The 19,671-nt window shown below is 40.5% G+C and overlaps 1 long non-coding RNA gene across 2 annotated transcripts; it reads left to right on the forward strand.

Moving 5' to 3' along the window:
* Window positions 1–222: 222 nt before the first annotated feature.
* LOC134527400 (uncharacterized) lies at window positions 223–4,843 on the forward strand. Of its 2 annotated transcripts, XR_010074182.1 has the most exons (3): window positions 229–863; window positions 1,018–1,112; window positions 4,687–4,843. It is a non-coding gene; the product is annotated as an uncharacterized LOC134527400 (long non-coding RNA). The 2 variants fall into 2 exon arrangements; XR_010074181.1 differs by having other exon boundaries at window positions 223–1,112.
* Window positions 4,844–19,671: the final 14,828 nt, after the last annotated feature.

The following is a 19,671-nucleotide window of genomic DNA, read 5'->3' on the forward strand; positions in this document are numbered from 1 at the left end:
ATTTTTGTGTTCTGGCGCAGTGTTTTTTACCGTTAGCCGTGTGGCGGCGCGAGCCATACCCTCAGATTTGGTGTTTTGGCCGGTGTGGATCTAGGAGCACGGGCATGTTTCAGATTGTCAGGATCTAGAGCCACTCGTGCTCTTGTGAGGCTCTGATCGGCAATTTTCGGTTCTCGTTGTTTGCGTTTGTCATGTGTTTTCCTTTTGGTGGGTTGAGGTTGGTACCTGTGGCGCGCTGGGTTGTTGACGAGTTTTCTCTGGGGAGGGTCTGTCTGCTACGAGACATGGCCTGAGTGGGTTACCTTTTTTACTGCCGATGGAGTGGCTGCGGTATTTAAATTCATGGCTGTAACTTTGCGTGGAAGTTTGGTAAACCTTGGTGGAATATAAGAACTTAAGTTACGGCAGGTTTTGCTCCGTCGGTTACACCATGTTCGAGTGCAGCAGTGTTCTACGCAGTTATTACCAATGAGGAGAAAAATTTTATTTTTAGTATATTGAGAATTTTAAATTTTTTTAGAGTGAGCCTTGTCGCTAATGTCGTGGATGTCAAATGGTGCCGTGCGTGCTGCTGATCCTCCTTCAGCCCAGTTAAGGCTTGTCCGCGAGGAAGTGTAAATGCTTGATTTTGAGGCTTCTTTATTGGATATCTCCGGAAGCAGATGGCGGGTAGCCGAAGGTTCACAGATATTTCTCGACATGTAGTTCGGGTGGAATCGTGTGGTTCCGGATTTTTTTTCTTCAACAAAAAAAAAGTTTATAAACAATTGTGTCCCATGACATCTCACGTAAAATATTTGTAATACATCGTTAGCATGGAGAGATTTGATAATATTTTACCAAATATTTGATTGAACTTTCAAGTAAGAAAATATTTTTCTAGTCAAGTTATATGATTATTGTTTTTTGTTTATTGTCCATTTACACATTGCTAGTGAAATATGCCTACGATTCAACTGTGTTGTGTATCAATATTGTCTAAAAATTTAATACTGAGGGTTAATTTTTTTGTTTCAGATTGTTTGTGGAGATTCAGCATATGTTCAAGAGCAGTTGAGTGCATTCAAGCGAGAATATTTAAAAGTAAATTTTGCCGGGGCTGAATTATTCAGGTGAGTGGACTCAAAATCTTGTTAATGCCTCGGACACATCACTGTCTGCATTTTGCTAATACAACATAGTATTTTACATAACAGTTTAACTGTACGTAATTGAATCTGACTAGTTACAATCATGCATTGTGATAAGTAGGCCCGGTAAATGTTCCATATTGCGGATCCAAGTTAACCCTGTGATCCGAATGGTATGATCCTGATGCCATGATCCTGTACATCGGATCCTGTGGTATATTATGCTTAATATTTTCAGCAGTGGGGAGGTGCATAGCACTGATGCATTTCAGGCGATAGCGCGAAACCTTAATTTATTTTTTACATCAGGTTTTGCGCTCTCGCGTAAAAAGCGTTACGCGCCTCTTAACTGCTAAAAAAATAATCATGTACCACAGGATCATGTGTACAGGATCACGTCATCAGGATCATACCATCACAATCTCAGGGTTAACTTGGATAGCAATACGGAACTTTTACAGTAGGCCCTATTTCGGTTGAATCTATCACGAACAACCAAGTCCCAAATGCTTCTGGTACTGGTTAATGAGCTCATTAAGGTGGCATGGTTACTTATAGAACAGTAGAGGGTAAATGTTGTTAGTCATGGCTCATTTAAAAAAGTACCGAAAATGGTGTTTATATGTGTTCTTGCTAATTGTTTTGGAAATTATAGCAGTTATACTTATTTCCCATTACTACTCATTAATATTTTAGGTAAATCTGTATTGTACGGATTAGCGCCAAAAAAAACCGTACAAATATGAAATAACTTTCATTATATGCTCTTTTACGTCCTATTTTCAAAACTGCCTGCGGAGATTAAAAATTCCAATTACTTTTGGAGATATCGCCGTTCTTATTTTGCAATACAAGCCCTATGTAATCATTCAACAGACGCCATTTTATATTTTGCCGTGTGTGCGTGAATGCCTAAATAACAGAAATTTTCCATTAGGTAAGGTTAGTTACATGATAAATACTTCAAAATAAACGGAAATTAATAATAATATCAATTAATTTTACTTGTATAGTTTTAAGTATTTATAATGTAACTGACCTGACCTAACAAAACGGGACAAAGGTAGATTAGGTCAGGTCAGCTACAGTATAAATACTTTGAAACTGAACGGTCATTAAAAATAATAAAAATTAATTTTAATGGTTGTTTAGTTTTAAAGTATTTATAATGTAGCTGACCTGACCTAACAAACCGGGAAAAAGGATGAACAGTAGGAACTCACGTAATTTTCTTTTTACGTGATGTAGTCGTTCAACTACGTCGCGAAAAAAAAAAAAATCATTCTTGTAAACAAGCAACAATGGTGAAACGCGGGAAGCCTACGATTCACTCATCCTTCTGGACATACCCGAATACTCACGTTGGCAAGCCTTTCAACAGACGAGAGGCAAACGCCCGATCGTGCATCTTCGGTTTTTTTTTTTTTTTTTTTTGTTTATTGTAAATAAATATGCAACTCATGAAAACTAATGGTCAATTAGGTTGTTAGCTACATTATAAATACTTCAAAACATTGTGGATGGTTGATTTGGTTAGGATAGCTACATTAAAAATACTGTGAAATCATGTAAACGGTTTCCTAGTGTTGGATAGCTACATATTAAAATGTTATTTGCTAAGCAACCATAAAATGATTTTACAGTTTTTTTAATGTAGCTATACTTACCTAATATAACCAACCATATACAATGTTTTAAAGTATTTTTAATTACTTCTTGCTAATTTTAAGAAAAGAAGGCTTGCCAACGTGAGTATTCGGGTATGTCCAGAAAGATGTGTGAATCGTAGGCTTCCCGCTCAACGCCGCAGCAGTGCACAAAAGGAAATTAAAAAATTCAATATCTCCTAAAGTATTTGGAATTTCTGATCTCCGCCGGGTTTAATGAAAAGAGGAAGTTAAAGAGCACAGAATAAAGGTATTTTCGGATTTTTAATTTTTTTTTTTAAAAAAATCGCCAAAAAATGAATATTAAAAAATTCGTTATCTCCAAAAGTAATTGGAATTTTTTATCTCCGCAGGCGGTTCTGAAAAGAGGACGTAAGATAGCATATAATGAAAGTTATTTCATATTTGTACGATTTTTTTTGGCGCTAATCCGTACAATACAGATTTACCATATTTTATATCACACTGTCCATTCAATTCAACACCCTCTTCTCATAACTTCTAAAATGTTGAAAGTAGCCTACATTCTGAATAAAAGGAACCTTCTTGCAAGAATGAATGAGTAGTAATGATTGTAAAGTATTTTAAATTTTACTGACCTCGCTTATCCTCATCAATAAAATACACTAAAAAGATACTTTTTTGTGTAAAATTCACACAACATACATCAATTTAAAAAGTTGTTACCTTGGCTACTGCGGATATTCTTTTTCACTGAGAAAGATAAATAATGCAGCATGCGTTCTTTAACATATTTTTAAAAAAAATTCCATGACATAAAATCACTGCTTTAAAAATAATTATAAAATGCAGTATTATATACCATAACCACTTTCCTAAGTAGGAAGATAGAGAAAATTGTATTTTGTTGTATGGGGGTAATTATTTTCTGATGTTACATTAAACTGTGACATTTTACGTTATTCAAACGGTAGTAACCTGGAGTGAAGAAAATCTGCAAAAATAATCATGGCTGTATTGATAGACAAGATGCTACGGGTGGATGGATGTACCCTCTGTATGCTCTGCTTGTGCTGTGTAATGCAGAGTGGAGCAGATTTTTGATTAAAAAGAAATCACATGTAATGGGCCAATCTTAGCAGGATAATGAACCAAAATACCTAGCTATAGTAATTACAATCCAAAAAAAGAACTCAAAATTTGTTAATTCTTCAAAAGCCTTTGAACTTTTCAAATTCCATTTTTTTTACAAAGCTGCATTAGATGCCGACAGTTGACTGCAAATTGTGTCATGGTTTCACGATTGTGCAATTAAGTATCACCATCAGCTAGCCACAAATAACATGCTGGCATCTATTCTCTTGTGAAAACCTATAACTGTTTGTAAGTTTGGAGTCTGTATGATACAAGAAATGTGCTAGTGAATCATTTTACTACTTTAGATTAGGTACTATTAGCACTAAAAACCATTAAATTACTTGAACTTGTTGTATAACATTAACTATTTGCTCTATGTTTTTGGCAAGAAGTAAAACTGCTTTTTTGATGATCACAATGCTCTAAATTTGTGCTTGTATCACAGCCAATTGCTAAAAATTGTTTAAGTTTTAATAATGTAACTTCTTAAGGTTAAATGGGTTTCCAGCAGTTATTAGTGTGAGAGCCATTAAATTAATGTCATAATTAACACCAAGTAGGCTACAATTGTTTGCATGCTTAATACATATTTAGTATTGTAAATTAATTTTCAATAAATATTTCACAGAAATCATCATGTATGTGAAAGGAAAAATTATGAACACCCTTATACTTAGGTAGTGTTTTGTAAAAATTTCCATATTTATTTTATAAAGTTGTCAATCACCTTATCTCTCTAATTCCACATTAAACAATTACAATATATTGTAATTAAGTTTTGTTTGTTGCAGGCATATGGAGAAATGAACACTAGCTTTCCATCAACTGCAGTGGATACCATGTGTAAATTAGCAAGGATTTATTACTAGTGCAGTGTCTTATTTAATAACATTGTATTTATAATAAAATTTTAAGATGCCTATTTGAATAAAAATGTTTATCAAAATATTTTAATGTGTGGTTTAACAATGTCATTATTCACCAGCAAAAATGTCACAATTAACTCTCTGATGCTCTCAGTGAAAGAAACTTGTAAAATAGGTACACTTTAGTTACAGATTTGTTTATGGTGACTTATGCTGTTAAGTGGATGAAGAAAAGGGGACAGTGAATAGATTTCTCTTAGCATTAATGCAGATCTTGAATTTCATTAATGAGAGTCATATTCCAAACAGATTTGCTATTTACCTAGTTTACATTCGAAGGGGAAATCAGCTGGCAAATATTGAGATAACTTCTTATAACTTCTTCTAAAGAGGTTTAGACAAAGGTTGCCAGTCATTCAGTTTATTTCCTTTTATTTATTAATATATATCACTATTATTCCATTACTATTGTCTATCAGGATGTATATAAAAGAGCTGTGGGAAATGGATCAAAGTATGGTAAAAAAAAAATTAGCCACTAAACTTTATGTTTACTGTATTGATCAGTAGGTAATTTATTAAATGAATTTCCTTATGCAGTACAGTATGTTTTAGTATAGAGTGCACTTTACACATAGAAATATAGTGGAACTGATACAAATTGTTACTTCATAAACAATTCAGATTCTTTTACAAAACTGGGTCTACAGGGGAACTCTGTTTGCAACAAGTTTAAATTCCCGATACATTTGAGAAAAATTTTGTAACAATCATAATGACCTTGTGAATATATTTGTGAAGTAACACGGAACTCCCCCATAGTAATCCAGTACTTAATATGGTTTAAAAGACAGCATTTAACATAATGTAATTTTGGTTACTTGATGATCCTTAACCACTTCAATTTATCACCAAAATGTACTACAGTACTAAAAAATTAATAGATCAGTTTATATTAAGATTGTAAGCAAACAACTATTTTTTTAAGTTCAAATAGTGCTTTAAGAGTTCCACATATATTTAGAAAAATTTTATTATTTCCTCAGACTATTGGATTAGTATTAATATTACTATTAAATCATCAATTGTAATTCTAAACAAAACTGGCATGACATTCATAATATTTCACCTTTCTTTTGCTGCCAGGCTGGTGGCTGAATATACTAGGTTGACTTAAAATGTCAGATAACACACATACATGGTCTTGAAAAGTTTTTGCAGTTTACTTAGTTACAATTTTTAATAGTATTTATGAACATAAATTTGTTAATATGTATTTTATAATTACAGTATTTGTTTAAAAATAAAGCTCCAGTGCTGTTTACATCTCATAATTTTGGATAACAATGTGTAACAAGCCAAAATGATTTATTAGAACAATAAGAGAGATACTAAACTAATGACAAAACTTTTGCATCATAATGGTATGGCTGAAACTGACAATATTGCAATAATAATTTTGGACCTGAAGAAAGTGAGTCCTAATTTAGTGTTGTCATAGATATTTGCCTCATAAATGTAAACCCTGTGCAATAATGGCCACAGAATGTTACTTTATGCTTCTTACAAAAATTACTGATTGTTCTTGATGAAACAAAAAAACACAAAGAAAATAGTCTGTACTATAATGCTATATATTATGTTAGAGCCATCTATTATGATAGAGGTCATGCAACTGTTTACCAAGACAACTTTATATTACATCATTTAGGTTTTTACAATTTAAATTGTACCAAAAAAATTACTAATCAAAGTGAGATGTTAGGAAACTTGCAAATAAATATTTATATATTAATAGTGAGATGAACACCAACTGTTTTATGACTTTAATGTTGTACACACACAAATATACATAAAACATAACAGTGGCAAACAAGCAGAACACAAAAAAAATTGCCATGTTTCCGCCCATTCACATCGCTATGCTTCTCGAGATAGGCTGCTCATCGCACCCTGGGACTTCATCTTTGTATTCGCTGATCTGTATAATTCTGAAAGCATATTTCTGTATCAATAATTTTATATTATCCTCAGGGCCTACCTTGGGGAAAGAGGATTAAAATTTGGTTAGGAAAATTTATTTAAATTAATAAGTTAAGTTATTTCATTCTATAGCTTTCTGGTGTGTTTCTGTCAGATATCTAGATATTATTCCAAATGACTGACCCATATTCCAAATTAGATCTGATTAATGCAAAATAGAATACAATTTGGTTGTGTTGCATTAAACTTCATATTTCTGATTATAGCAAAATCTTCGGGAAGTTGAACATAATTAATCTATACATGATAAAGAAAAACAATTGGAATCTAATAATAGGATGCCAGGATATTTTATGGAAGAGGTGATATAATAAATGAAGCAGTTATCTAATTTGTAGTCTAATTTAATAGGGTGGTATTTCCTGGTATAGGATATTATTGTGGTGTTACTGGTGTTGACTGTTACCATGTATGTAACAAATTATATTTACATATTTATGAAAGATAACCTAGTTAAGCAGTGTTTACATTCAGTTTGCACAGCAATTTGAAATATTTTTAGGATAAACTCATGTGGGTGTGTGAATAAACACACACACACATATACATATATATACATATATACATACATATACACACACACAGATATATATATTACTAAGTATGTACTTTCAGACAATAGGTGAGCAGGCCGTAGGATGTTGACAATGACACAATACACAAGGTGAACTAAACTAAGAAAATCCTAAACAATTAATCTGTGCAATCACAGAGTACCAATTTATTGTCTGCATAATTACAGTGGTAGTTTCCTAGCATGTAAAATGTTTCATGCTCTTTATAGCAAAGCAAATTTATTGTTTTTGCTGATTCACTTACGCTAGTCATAGTGGTAAAGAGTTTTGCAGGCAGCATTCCAACATCTGTGAGCTTCTCATGGGGGTACACAAATTAGCCCATTAGTCAATCGAAATTCCTTGTTCGGTGGTCACTCTGTTCTTGTGCTTTTTGCGCAAGGGCAGCATCTTGTATCTTTTTTTAATTTGTTTTGCAGTTTTTTGTGTTGGTTGTTTGTCTATAAGGGGTAATCCACAGCATTTTTTTATTTTGCCCTCCATTTCTTTACCTTGCTCTTTTAACAACATTGTTGTTTTCAATAGAAAATCATTATCTGTGCATAAATATGACAATTCCGTTAAATTCTTTAACTCAGCACGAAAATTTTCTTGAATTAATTTAGAACTCTTATATATATATATATATTTTTTATACTTTGAGGTTTTGTTTGGTCCAAGATAGAGGAAGATTCACTTAATTTTCCAATGGTGCAATAATTGTTTTCTGCATCAAGTGTGATGTAGCAGCTGTTAATATATGCAGTGTTTAGCTGAAAAAAACTCCAGTTGGGCAAAAACTCAAATATTGCACACATGTGTTTGCAAGGAAATCTAAAAGTGACAAAGTCCATGCAACTACACGTGGCATTGTGAAAATCAACGCAGTAAAACTTGGTTTTATCTGTAGAACTTTGAACCCCAAAAATTCCTTCAGTAATTTCTGTAATGGAGTCCTTGCTGAAGTCAGTTTGAGCAGCAGTTATTCTGGCAAGGACGTGTTTTATAAAATGCCGTGGTCTGTTCATCAAATATGATGGAATATCTGAATTGAACATTTTGACAGTAGAATTACTGTAGCAGTATTTCTTGTATACATCTGGTAGGTAGCTGTTGATAACTGTCTTGAGCATTCCAGTCAAAGATTTATCAGAACTGTGACACAGATATGAATGCTTCAGCACTTTATTTTGACTTTCAATTCCATTATTGGTGTGAATAATTGTCACAAGATCTTTTTCACTATAGGCTTGTACCCACCTGTGTGCTTGAAATAGCCACAGAGTAGAAAAATAGTGAGATGCTTTAGGGTTTCGTAGCATTATGTTGCTAGTGTTCATATTTTCTACATTAAAGTGAAACTCATGCTCATCTCTAGAAGCTGCAATAGTGCGCCACATACTTAAAATATCTTCTACATCACCAGGTGTTACATTACCACTCTTCTTGGCCCACCTTAACCAGGCTTGCTCTCGGTGAAATGCACACAGGTAAACTGTGCTTTCAGGGAAGGTCTTGTCTATTGCACCTATTTCCGCCTCACTAAAATCTGTCATCCAGAATTGTGGCTTCCATTCAGGAAGCCATTCCTTGAATACATTCAGTGCTTCCGCAATTAATGTAGTGCTTTCGGACTGCACCACAAAAGTACCAACAACACTGTAGCCGACATTGGTCTTGACTGCTAGAAAGAAAAGTGGCAAAGAATACTTTGTAGTCTTGTATGTTGCATCAAGTAGACATACACTTCCGTAACGCAATAGTAACTTCTGTTGCCACTTTGTTTGGTGACAAAACAATAAAGTTGGAACATCTCCATCACGAACCTCTTCAAAGGGCCTGAAAAAAAAACTGTCTTCGTTATTTTGCCTCTTCCATTCATCAATGGTTTGCTGCAACACCTCTTGGTCAATCTGGTCTCTTTTCTGTGTAAATATTGCTCTGTACACATGAGGGTAGATAACTGATTTCTCTGGGTAAAATGCCTTATTAATCCTGCTAGGCATGTTGTCATCAGAGAATTTTCTTTGCACATATTGTTTGAGTAGAAACTTTACATCCCTAATGGCTGTAATTCCTTCGTTTACTAATCTCTTAATTTCTGTTACCAGGTCCCCATGTATCTCCTGGGAGAGTTGAGTGCAAATCGTTGAGTGGTTATGTTTCTCAGGGCTACTTACTTTTATATAATAACGAAGGTAGCTTATCAAAGCTGTTTTATTTTTCATTAATGCTTTCAGTTTCTTCAGCATCTGAAATCAATGTCAATACATTAGTTTACATACAATGTGATAAACGAAAGCTGGAAGGAAAGAAAACAGAAATCATTCATTGCACATATGTAGTTGGTGTAAATAATAAAACTGGTGAATTCTGCTGCTGAAATATACTGTACACTAACTTCATAGACAAAGTGAATACATATTTACAACTGTGTATACAGTATATACACAACTTGCTAACCATCAAAAATCTCTTACGTTTCAATACAGATGTACAAAAGTGCATACCGATTTTTAATAATGCATCTGGATTTAATAGGTGAACAAGCGTACATCCAAGTAATATTTCAGTCAGCACTGTAAGTTCTAGGTTTGGAATCCAGGTAAGACATAGATAATAAAAAATTCCCTTTAGCATACAATGATCTACCTCATGAAACAAGAAATTATTAAAGTGTTGGAATTGTACAGTTCATATTAGACCTGTAATTTTTTCCATTTATTTTAATGAATAATTCTCTTTCCCAAATTAAATGACACACAGTAGACAGCTTAGTGTCGACAATTACCATGTAAATGTGTACTGTTAAGAGTAAATTACCAGTAATTTCAATACCATTTTTCAAAGAAACCAGTGTTTAACTTTGATTGATGTTATCATTCTGAATACATTTTCTGTTCCATAATATAGTAATTATGACACAAAATTTAACTAAGAAATGTGATATTATTTGTAGGTAGGAACCATGAAGTTCACATATGTAGCTTACCTTAAAAAAAGCTGTAATTATATCATTGGCTTCATATAATTTTGATAATGTTATTTGTATACATGAAAATCTTATTTTAACATCTCAGTAATTTAAAATAGATGTTAGCCTGTGGGTTATATATTAAGCAAAGATGTATCAGGTATTTAACTTACAGCACGTTTCTTCCGCTCCGTGTTGGGTGCAGCAAATTCAGGGTACACTCTTATGCATTTCACATGCATCATTGCTGGACAATCGAGTTTTCTGGTGTTCTGTATCCAGAACTTCTTTTTGGTTCCGTGTGGGTGATCAGGCTTTAAAAAGCAAAATTTAATCTGTTATTTGTCAATTTTTCATGATTTGTGAATTATTATTTACATTTATACTGAAATACAAGAGCGTCGCCAGCCGATGGTCCAGAGGGGGGCAAATTGATATATGGAGCCATGCTTAAACAGCACACTATAGCAGCGCGGATAGAATACTTGTAATGGAATAAATGAATTCATTCAAGTTTCGACGTGCGAGACTTGAAAATCAAGTGAGTGGACTTAGGACTTTGATTTCTTTGCATTTGGCTTTGGCTCAGTGGCGTAGCGTGCCATCTCGGCGCCTGGGGCGGGAGACCCATTTTGCCGCCCCCATTCTATAGGTGCTTAGTTAAAATTAAATTTCACATGCAATGAGGTACCTTTTATTGAAGTTAAAATAGGATGAGTGGTTTTACAAGCGGATTCTACGGGCCTTATGAGCAGCGAAGTCAGAAATAACTTTGTCAAAATCAATATTAGCAGCCAATTCTTGTTCAATCGACAATATAGCCAAGTTTATAGTCTAGCGGAGCTCATAGTAGATCTGAGGTAATTGTGCCACTGCCCCGTTGACCCTTTAGACCCTTGGTGCGAAACTATAATTTGTGGATTTTTGGGATTTAAATTAACGGACTAATAAAACTGAAACTGGGATTTTACGTTCAGCATGTTTCACCCAATCCCTGCCAGACCTAGAAGAAAAAAGGCGTCGACCGTTAGAAAATGATTTAACTGAGAAGGGCTTGTAAACCCATAATTTGTAATTTGCTAAATTTTTGGTATATTTATTTGCATGTTAAGGTGTGTCAATTTTTTGCTAGATTTCGCCTATGTTAATTAGTATTTACAGCGGTGATACGCCCGGTGCGTATCTATATTTGTATTTGTATTTGTATTAATATGTTCTTATATATTTTTAATGCCTTTTTGGTAATTATATTTAATTTTTGGAGCTCCGAAGTATATGATCAAATTATAATTTTTTCGGGGAATTGTTAAAGTATTTTTTTAGTATTATTATATAGCTATTTTTTATAAGTAGTAATAGGGTAGGTATTTTATGATGGATGCGCCGATTTGTGATGAAACGATTTTATGATATATATATATTTATTAAATGTTGTCATATAAATTTTGCGTCTTTTTAACTTGCTGCCTCCTCTCACTGTTCGCAACCTTATTAGTATTTTTTAAGCCTGCTATTAGTTTGGGTTTTAATATTTTTTTGGGTTTACCTGCGCTCGCGGTACGGGGCAATATAGGAGTTTTACTGTGTCCCGGTTCGCGGAAGTTGTTTGGTTTGCTCTGGGTTAAGGTCAAACTTTACAGTACAATGCGTAGTACTAAATTCAATGAGTGCGAAAGAGAGGCATCGACACGGGCCGACGCGTGAAACAAAAGATTTTGTATGAGTAATTAACATAATAAGGAGTGCCGCTCAACTCGGCTCGCGCGCGCCGGGCGGCGCGGCGTGATGCGATGTTGCCGTTCGTATGTAAACAAACAAACGTTATAAAGAGCTCTGTCAGTGATTTTGCAGTTTTTCTTTTAAATAAATATTAAAAAATAGTTGGTGCGCAAAATGTTAGATAAAAATGGAACATTATAGTGTGTCTGACACATGTAATGAATGAATCATAGATCAGATCTCAACCCACTTCACCGGCGACCCGCCCCCGCGGGCTGCCGCCCGGGGCGGGCCGCCCCCTCCGCCCCACCCACGCTACGCCACTGCTTTGGCTACATTTTTTTTAATCTCTAGAGGGGGTAACTGCACCTCCCTGCCCCCCCCCTTGGTGACACCCTTGCTGAAATACCTTTATTCAATATGGTTAATTAAGTAACATTAAAAACATAAATAAGAGGGGTATCGTTAAACATCTGCACATTTAATACAACAAACTGCCATAGCAGCTAACCAGATGATATTAGAATTAGCTGGAAACAATCTTTATTGTCAACAACTGCTCATAATTAATTAAAACATATTGTATTACAGTTAAAAAAATATATTAAACTCATATTTTCATTTTTAAACTTCTTTTCTTTGGAAAAATAAAACTGGCCAAGATATAAATATACATTAGCTGGAATGCTTAGGTACACTTTAAAACCATAATTATAGAATTGTGCTATAAAACCAGCTAAAGAAACAATGAATGTACAAAAAGGAGCACAACTTACTAGTTGATCAGAAGTAGTCTTCGCACTGTAGTATTTGGGACCTTGTGAACACTGCAAGGTTGCCCTCTTTTCAACTGAAAATGGCTCCCCAAAATACTCAATTTGAATACCATTAACACCATCATGGTATTGAAAAAATAAGTTGTTTTTTTTCTCACTCCCTGTATCTGTAATATATTAATATAAATGATTAATTGTATTCCCCATGCACTATTATGACAAAGTAAAACAATTATGCATATTGTGCATTGTAGATTATTTTTTATAAGCACCCGCTGTTATAATTTGTAGCCTCTTGGAGCACAGTAACAGGTCATGTTTGACTTGAATTTTGATGTGCTGTTGAATTTTTTTCATTATTCAACTTCTAAATTTTCTGGTTGACTGCAACATGCAGTGTAGTAGTTTACTGGTTTCACTTTATTTGTGAGCAATACTCTCCGTGCTCTCTTATCCTACGTCTCTTCACTTCTAGTAACCAACATTATCTATGTCAATAGACAGCTGACAGTAAATACCATGCCCACAATACTATTTACTAAAGATGCGCAATGGATGGAGGATGCCCTAACAGTAATTATTGGAATAAGTGAAAAGGCAAAAAAAGTCAATTTCAAGAATTCTGGCTCTTCCATACTCAATAGTCGTTACCTGCTCATGAACTTTAAAGGTAATTTAATTATGGCCAAAAAAAGGGTAATTGGTTTGTAGTTTCTTCAGAAATGTGGTCATTCCACACATGTGTTACGCCTCTTGTCGTTAAGTGGTCATTTCACTTGCCTTCCCAGCAAATATATCTGGGTTCATTCTCAGCGGGATTAGAAATGGATATTTAGAAAGTGTGGAATGTAACAGACATTGTGGTGGTAGGTTGGTTTCTCAGGGTACTTCCATCAATCATCGATTCATTCAATCACTGCTCTATTGTTATTTAATCACTCGTACAGGTTTTGGGAACTTAGGGAAAAATAGTGTCTGCTAATTATAAGGGTCTAGCAATCATACCGAGCTCCACCTGAATGCAAATTTAACATTTTAATGTTGCCCTGCTTTGTTTTCTATAGAAGATTAATTTCAGTAGATTGCACTACTCTTGTTTTAAGTAAATAATATTTTTTTCATTCTTTACTTTTATCGTAATAAATAAGCAGTACCGGTAATAATAAAAATCAAAGAAAAACTTTTGGTTTTTTGTTCCTAATTTTTATCAAAATAAAAAAGTACATATACAAATCTAAGAAAAAAATTAACAACCTTTTTTCTCTCCAGCTGATATCACCTATACAAAGTTTATTATATATAAAACTAAAATCACTAAAGTTACACAGGAGTATTTATTACCTGTTGAGACATGCACAGCACTGTCTCTAACAGAATATGAATAACCTTCAGTTTTCAGAAAATCGCAAAAGTTACTGTAGCTTGCTTCTGTATCTATATATCCAGAAATCGTCTGATTGTTTCCACTTACAGAGCAGTTTTGTAATTTTTGTTTCACCACCTCTAAAAACATCGTCATTGTTATAAATCTAAAGCCCGCTCTGTCATTGAAAGCCCGCGCTTTCCGTGTTACCGAAGTAACACGAGCGAGAGGCTAACTTCGGAGCTGTTCGGGCATGTCGAGAAATATCTGTGAACCTTCGGTTACCCGCAGATGGCAACAAACAAACTGTAAGGGCCAATTTCACCATGCGGTCGTTAAACAATGTGTTAACTAACGGTTGTTTAAAGTTAACACTCCGTTCTTAAACAACCGTTAAGCTTTTTCATTTCACCACGCATTTCTTACCATTGATTAGTTACACCTTGTTTTAAGTTTTATTCGCCTAGAAGATTCATATAAAGAAGGCGGTGGCGATGCTATATTGTTACGTATGTGTTGCAGCTTGGTGTGATGTAAAATAAAGTGCGCTATTGAAATTTAATATTTGTTTTGAAACATGGGTGAGAGACGCAAACGTTCTGTTAATTTTACTTCGTATGAAAAGGAACTGCTAGTTGAATTGGTTCAAGAACACGCGAGTACAATAGAAAATAAAAAAACGGATGCCGTTACAAATAAAGAAAAAAATAAATCTTGGGAAATTGTGACGAAGATATTCAATGCTTCAAGCCCTTCCACCAATCGCTGTAGTGATGCTTTGAAGGCGTGCTACGAGAATTTAAAAAGACAAACGAGAAAGGTAGCTGCAAAGGAAAAGTTGGAGATATTTAAAACAGGTATGTAGCAAGGTATTTGGGTATGTAGTAAAAATTATTGTTATATTTTTTTGCCGAAAATATAACCTAGAAAGTGAAGAAATACTACTCAATTAGAAGTTATTTAAGATATAAACTTGATACTGCTTTCAAATTAATATGTATATATATATACCTTGACGACAGTCGTCGTACCCTCCCAGATACAGAGGCCGTACCTGGCCACCGACGCGGGCCTGAGGGGGCCTGTTTTCCCCCCCAGTGAACCCCAGTGTGTGCGACGGCCAGGGACGCACCCGCGTGCGCCCTAGCATGCCAACGAGTGTTTTTTCTATGTGACTTTATCTTTTATTTCAGTGTGTATATATTTGTAAACGATTAAGGGATTTGAATGTGTGTAATTAACTTATTTTATTTATTATTCATTGTGCAAGTTCGCTGTGTAATTAATGTCTCGTGTATGTCTTTGTAAATAATTCAATAACTTTTTCTGAAGTGTTTCGCCGTAGTATGTAATTGCAGCCTGGCGCGCCGCGGGACGGAGCTCTCTCCCACGCCGGCCGATTTTCCCCTCCCTCCCCGCCACCCGCGGGCGCCGGCCCGCGGGCGAGCGGGGAGAGGCAGTCGCGTCCTGGTCTCGAGCGGAGACAGACGTGTTCGTTGCTCCGCGAGCCGCGCACGTTGCGCTCGGGATTGAACGTTCGCGCAGTCCGCAGTCGGTCACGGCAGCTGAGCTGCCACCGCGAATCAGCTTAGCATTGTTAACTTACGAGTCATCGGGAGACGTGTCTAGCGGGCAGTTTCTACAACGCGAACGTGGTGCTACGAGTCTCTGAACTTTTCGCCGTCCACGGAACATTACGTAACGGGCCGCGTATGTACAGCGTTCCGTCTTCGGGCCCTTTCTCACTGGGTCAGCCTAGCATTAATAAACTTTACGATTCGCGCCGAAACGTATTTGAGAACCGCCCCGTCATCAGGGAGTCCGTGTCGCCGTGGTAGGGCACTTGTTCCGCGACGGTTCCGCCAGGCTGCGGCAGGACTTTATAAGCGTTAATAAAAGACGGCTCGTGAAATTCGTTAATGCCGTGTTCTGCTTGCGACAACCCACCAACATTCCTCGCAATCACTTCACTCTCCCTCCAGGTCCCGCCTTTCCCGGTCCCGGCCACGTTGGCCTGGACCCACACCTCTCCGACGAGGGCAGTACGGGCATAACAGGACATTTATTTCAACGGGAAAACGGGGACCTGAAGCCGAGGGACGTCATTTGGCGCCCAACTAGTGTGGCCGTAAGCATACGCAAGCGCACGCAAGCGCACGCAAGCGCGCAGGTGCAGGACAGAACGGAAGCAGGTGCGGCTGCGCGGCGTGGGAGCGGCTCGAATTCGAGACGTCGCGCCGGCGCGCCGGCGGGAGATAACGCAGCGCGGGAACGGCGCGAACACGAGACGTTTCGGCGAGAGATAGCGCGTAGTGGGGGACAGAAATACAAGACGGCGGTGCAGCGGTATCCCGGACTGAAGATAACGCGCTGGGGAGGATCGTATTGTATTACTGGGGGAGATTGTGTTCACGGTCCGCGGATCAGTAGCACAGGAGGACAGGATGGCGTGGAAACAGGCGGGACAAGAAAGATACGATCTAATCAGTTTCGAAACGGACTTGTGTGAGGAGGGAGACTCCGCGAAAATGGACGTAAAAAACGAGGTTTGCGGGTCCGGCGGCGCGGCCGAGGGCGCAAACAGCACGGACAGCACAGTTGAGGACAGTAAACGGGAACAGGGGGACAGGCACGCGGACGCAGATGGGCCGGTAGTGCGGTACGTGAGCACGCAGTTTGAGTTGCCAGAGTTTGCGGGGAGAGACAACGAGGACCCGCGGGAGTTTTTGCGGGAGTGTGAACACCTCCTAAAACTGTACGAAGTGCGACGGGCGGAGTGGACGCCGCGAGTGGCGGGACAGCTCCGCGGCGAGGCAAGGAACTGGTGGTCAATGGCCGAGAGTTTTGATACCGAGTGGGGACATTTTGTACGCCAAGTCAAAACTAGGTTTGATAACGATCAGGCGCGGGCAATGTGTTTGCGGACATTTTATTGCCGAAACCAGGAGGAGGACGAGAGTGCAGAGCAGTTCATTTACGAGAAGTTACGCATGTTCCGCCGATTGGGGACAAGTGGGGACGTGAGTGCGGCGTTGCCAACCATTGTCGAACAATTGCTGCCAGAGTTTCGCCCCTTCATGAGGACGGCTGCTGGTCGTGACACGGAGGAGTTCGTGGCCCTCGCCCGCGTGATCGAACGTGACATGTCGCAGTGGAGGACGGCACTCAGGGGCGCGAGAGCTCCCCGTGCTCGCTTGGGGCCGCGAGGGGTCACCGTCACAGAGGTCACGGACAGTGACTTGACGGTGGTGAGCTACGCCGGCGGCGCGGGACCGCGCAGGACAACAGACCGCAGTGGCACCAGGGAACGCCCGGAACCAGCTGCGACAGGAGGAGGACGTCACGAGCGGACAGATACGAGAGAGAGGGACGAACGTCCGCCGCGATGCCGTTTTTGCCCGGACGCGTACCATTGGCATCGCCTCTGCCCCACCAGAGCTGCGTGGGAGGAGGCGCGCGAAGGCAACACGTCGCAGGCGGGAAACGCAGGACCGGGGGCGGAGGGACAACTGGGTGCCGCTCCCCGGCCCGCCAGCCACCGGCAGTCCCAGTAACTGACAGAACACGTCGACCACCACCGGCGCCTACCGCACTAACGTCCTGTATGCCGCCGGGAAGCAGGGGACAACGGGACTACTCCTCATCAGCTGTCCCCATGCCGAGGCAACTGCGGGGACAGCTGACTGCCGGCGCCACCACCGCGGCCCTGAGGCCGGGTATACCAGGGCCGGACCAGCCGCCTCGTCGACACGCCGTCGACGGGGTGGACAACCAGAGCGTCAGCGCAGGCATCCCGCCGGCCATCTCCGTGCAGGGACAGCTGACTGCCGGCGCCACCACCGCGGCCCCGAGGCCGGTTATACCAGGGCCGGACCAGCCGCCTCGTCGACACGCCGTCGACGGGGTGGACAATCAGAGCATCAGCGCAGGCATCCCGCCGGCCATCTCCGGGCAGGGACAGCTGACTGCCGGCGCCACCACCGCGGCCCTGAGGCCGGGTGTACCAGGGCCGGACCAGCCGCCTCGTCGACACGCCGTCGACGGGGTGGACAATCAGAGCATCAGCGCAGGCATCCCGCCGACCATCTCCGGGCAGGGACAGCTGACTGCCGGCGCCACCACCGCGGCCCTGAGGCCGGGTATACCAGGGCCGGACCAGCCGCCTCGTCGATACGCCGTCGACGGGGCGGACAACCAGAGCATCAGCGCAGGCATCCCGCCGGCCATCTCCGTGCAGGGACAGCTGACTGCCGGCGCCACCGCCGCGGCCCTGAGGCCGGTTATACCAGGGCCGGACCAGCCACCTCGTCGACCTGTCGTCGACGAGGTGGACCACCGGAACGTCAACACGTCGGCGCCGGAGCGAGCCGCGGACCTCGCCGCGAGTTCCCCACGCCCGGACGGCCAGGTGGCCGGGGGCGGTGGGGGACAGACAACTGCACAGCTGGGGCAGGTCGGCCCCGAGGAGCCGGAGCTGCTGCGAATTCCTGTCCGCGCTAACGGGCGGGAGATGCTGGCCCTGGTGGACACCGCCGCCAGCCGAACCTACATCGCGGCCCACCTGGTGGGAGCGGAGGCAGTGACACCGCGGAGGGAGCTGGTGCAGCTGGCCACCAGGGATGCCGTCGTTGCAGCAGGGGGCATCACTCAGGTAACAATGAGCATCGTTGGTCACGTTAGCCACGTCGAGGCCTGGGTGGTCCCCGAGCTCCGCGAGGGGCTGATTCTGGGGGTCCCATGGCTGCACGAGGTCGACGCCACCGTGGAAGTACGAGCTGGCCGGATGCACTTCGGCACCCAGGGGCGCTGGACGGTGTACGGCGTGCACCAGGTTCCCCCCAGTCCCCCTCAGTCAGTCATTCGCCTAGAAGACCTTCAGCACGGTGTTCCAGAGGAGTACGTCGATGTCATCAACCATGTCCTCACCTCTCAGGCACAGGTATTTGCGGCCGCGGACCGGCTACGACGGACAAACGTGACGGAGCACCGGATACCGATGGTACCGCACCGCCCTCCCTTTGAGAAGGTATACGGATTTGGCATCCGGGAACGGGAGGCCATACAGACTCAAATTGACGAGATGTTACGTGACGGGGTAGTGGAACCCAGCACCTCCCCGTATAACTCACGGGTGGTGCTGGCCACCAAGAAAGACGGAAGTCTACGCTTTTGCGTAAACTTCAAGGCGATAAACAAACTGACCATTCCCGCCCCGCCCCCGCAGATCAATATCACAGACGCACTGGCAGGACTGGGGGACGCCACTATTTTCACGACACTAGACTTAAAATCAGGCTACTGGCAGGTGCCGGTATGTCTGGAGGACCGCCCTAAGACGGCATTTACGGCACCAGACGGTCGACGTTACCAGTTCTGCGCCATGCCGTTTGGTCTCATGGACGCCCCTGCCACGTTCCAGGCCCTGATGGTACGTGTTCTGGATGGGTACATTGGTGAGTTCGCCAGTGCCTATCTGGACGA

The sequence above is a fragment of the Bacillus rossius genome, chromosome 1 (assembly GCF_032445375.1).
Source record: "Bacillus rossius redtenbacheri isolate Brsri chromosome 1, Brsri_v3, whole genome shotgun sequence".
In the NCBI taxonomy this organism is placed as follows: Eukaryota; Metazoa; Arthropoda; class Insecta; order Phasmatodea; family Bacillidae; genus Bacillus; species Bacillus rossius.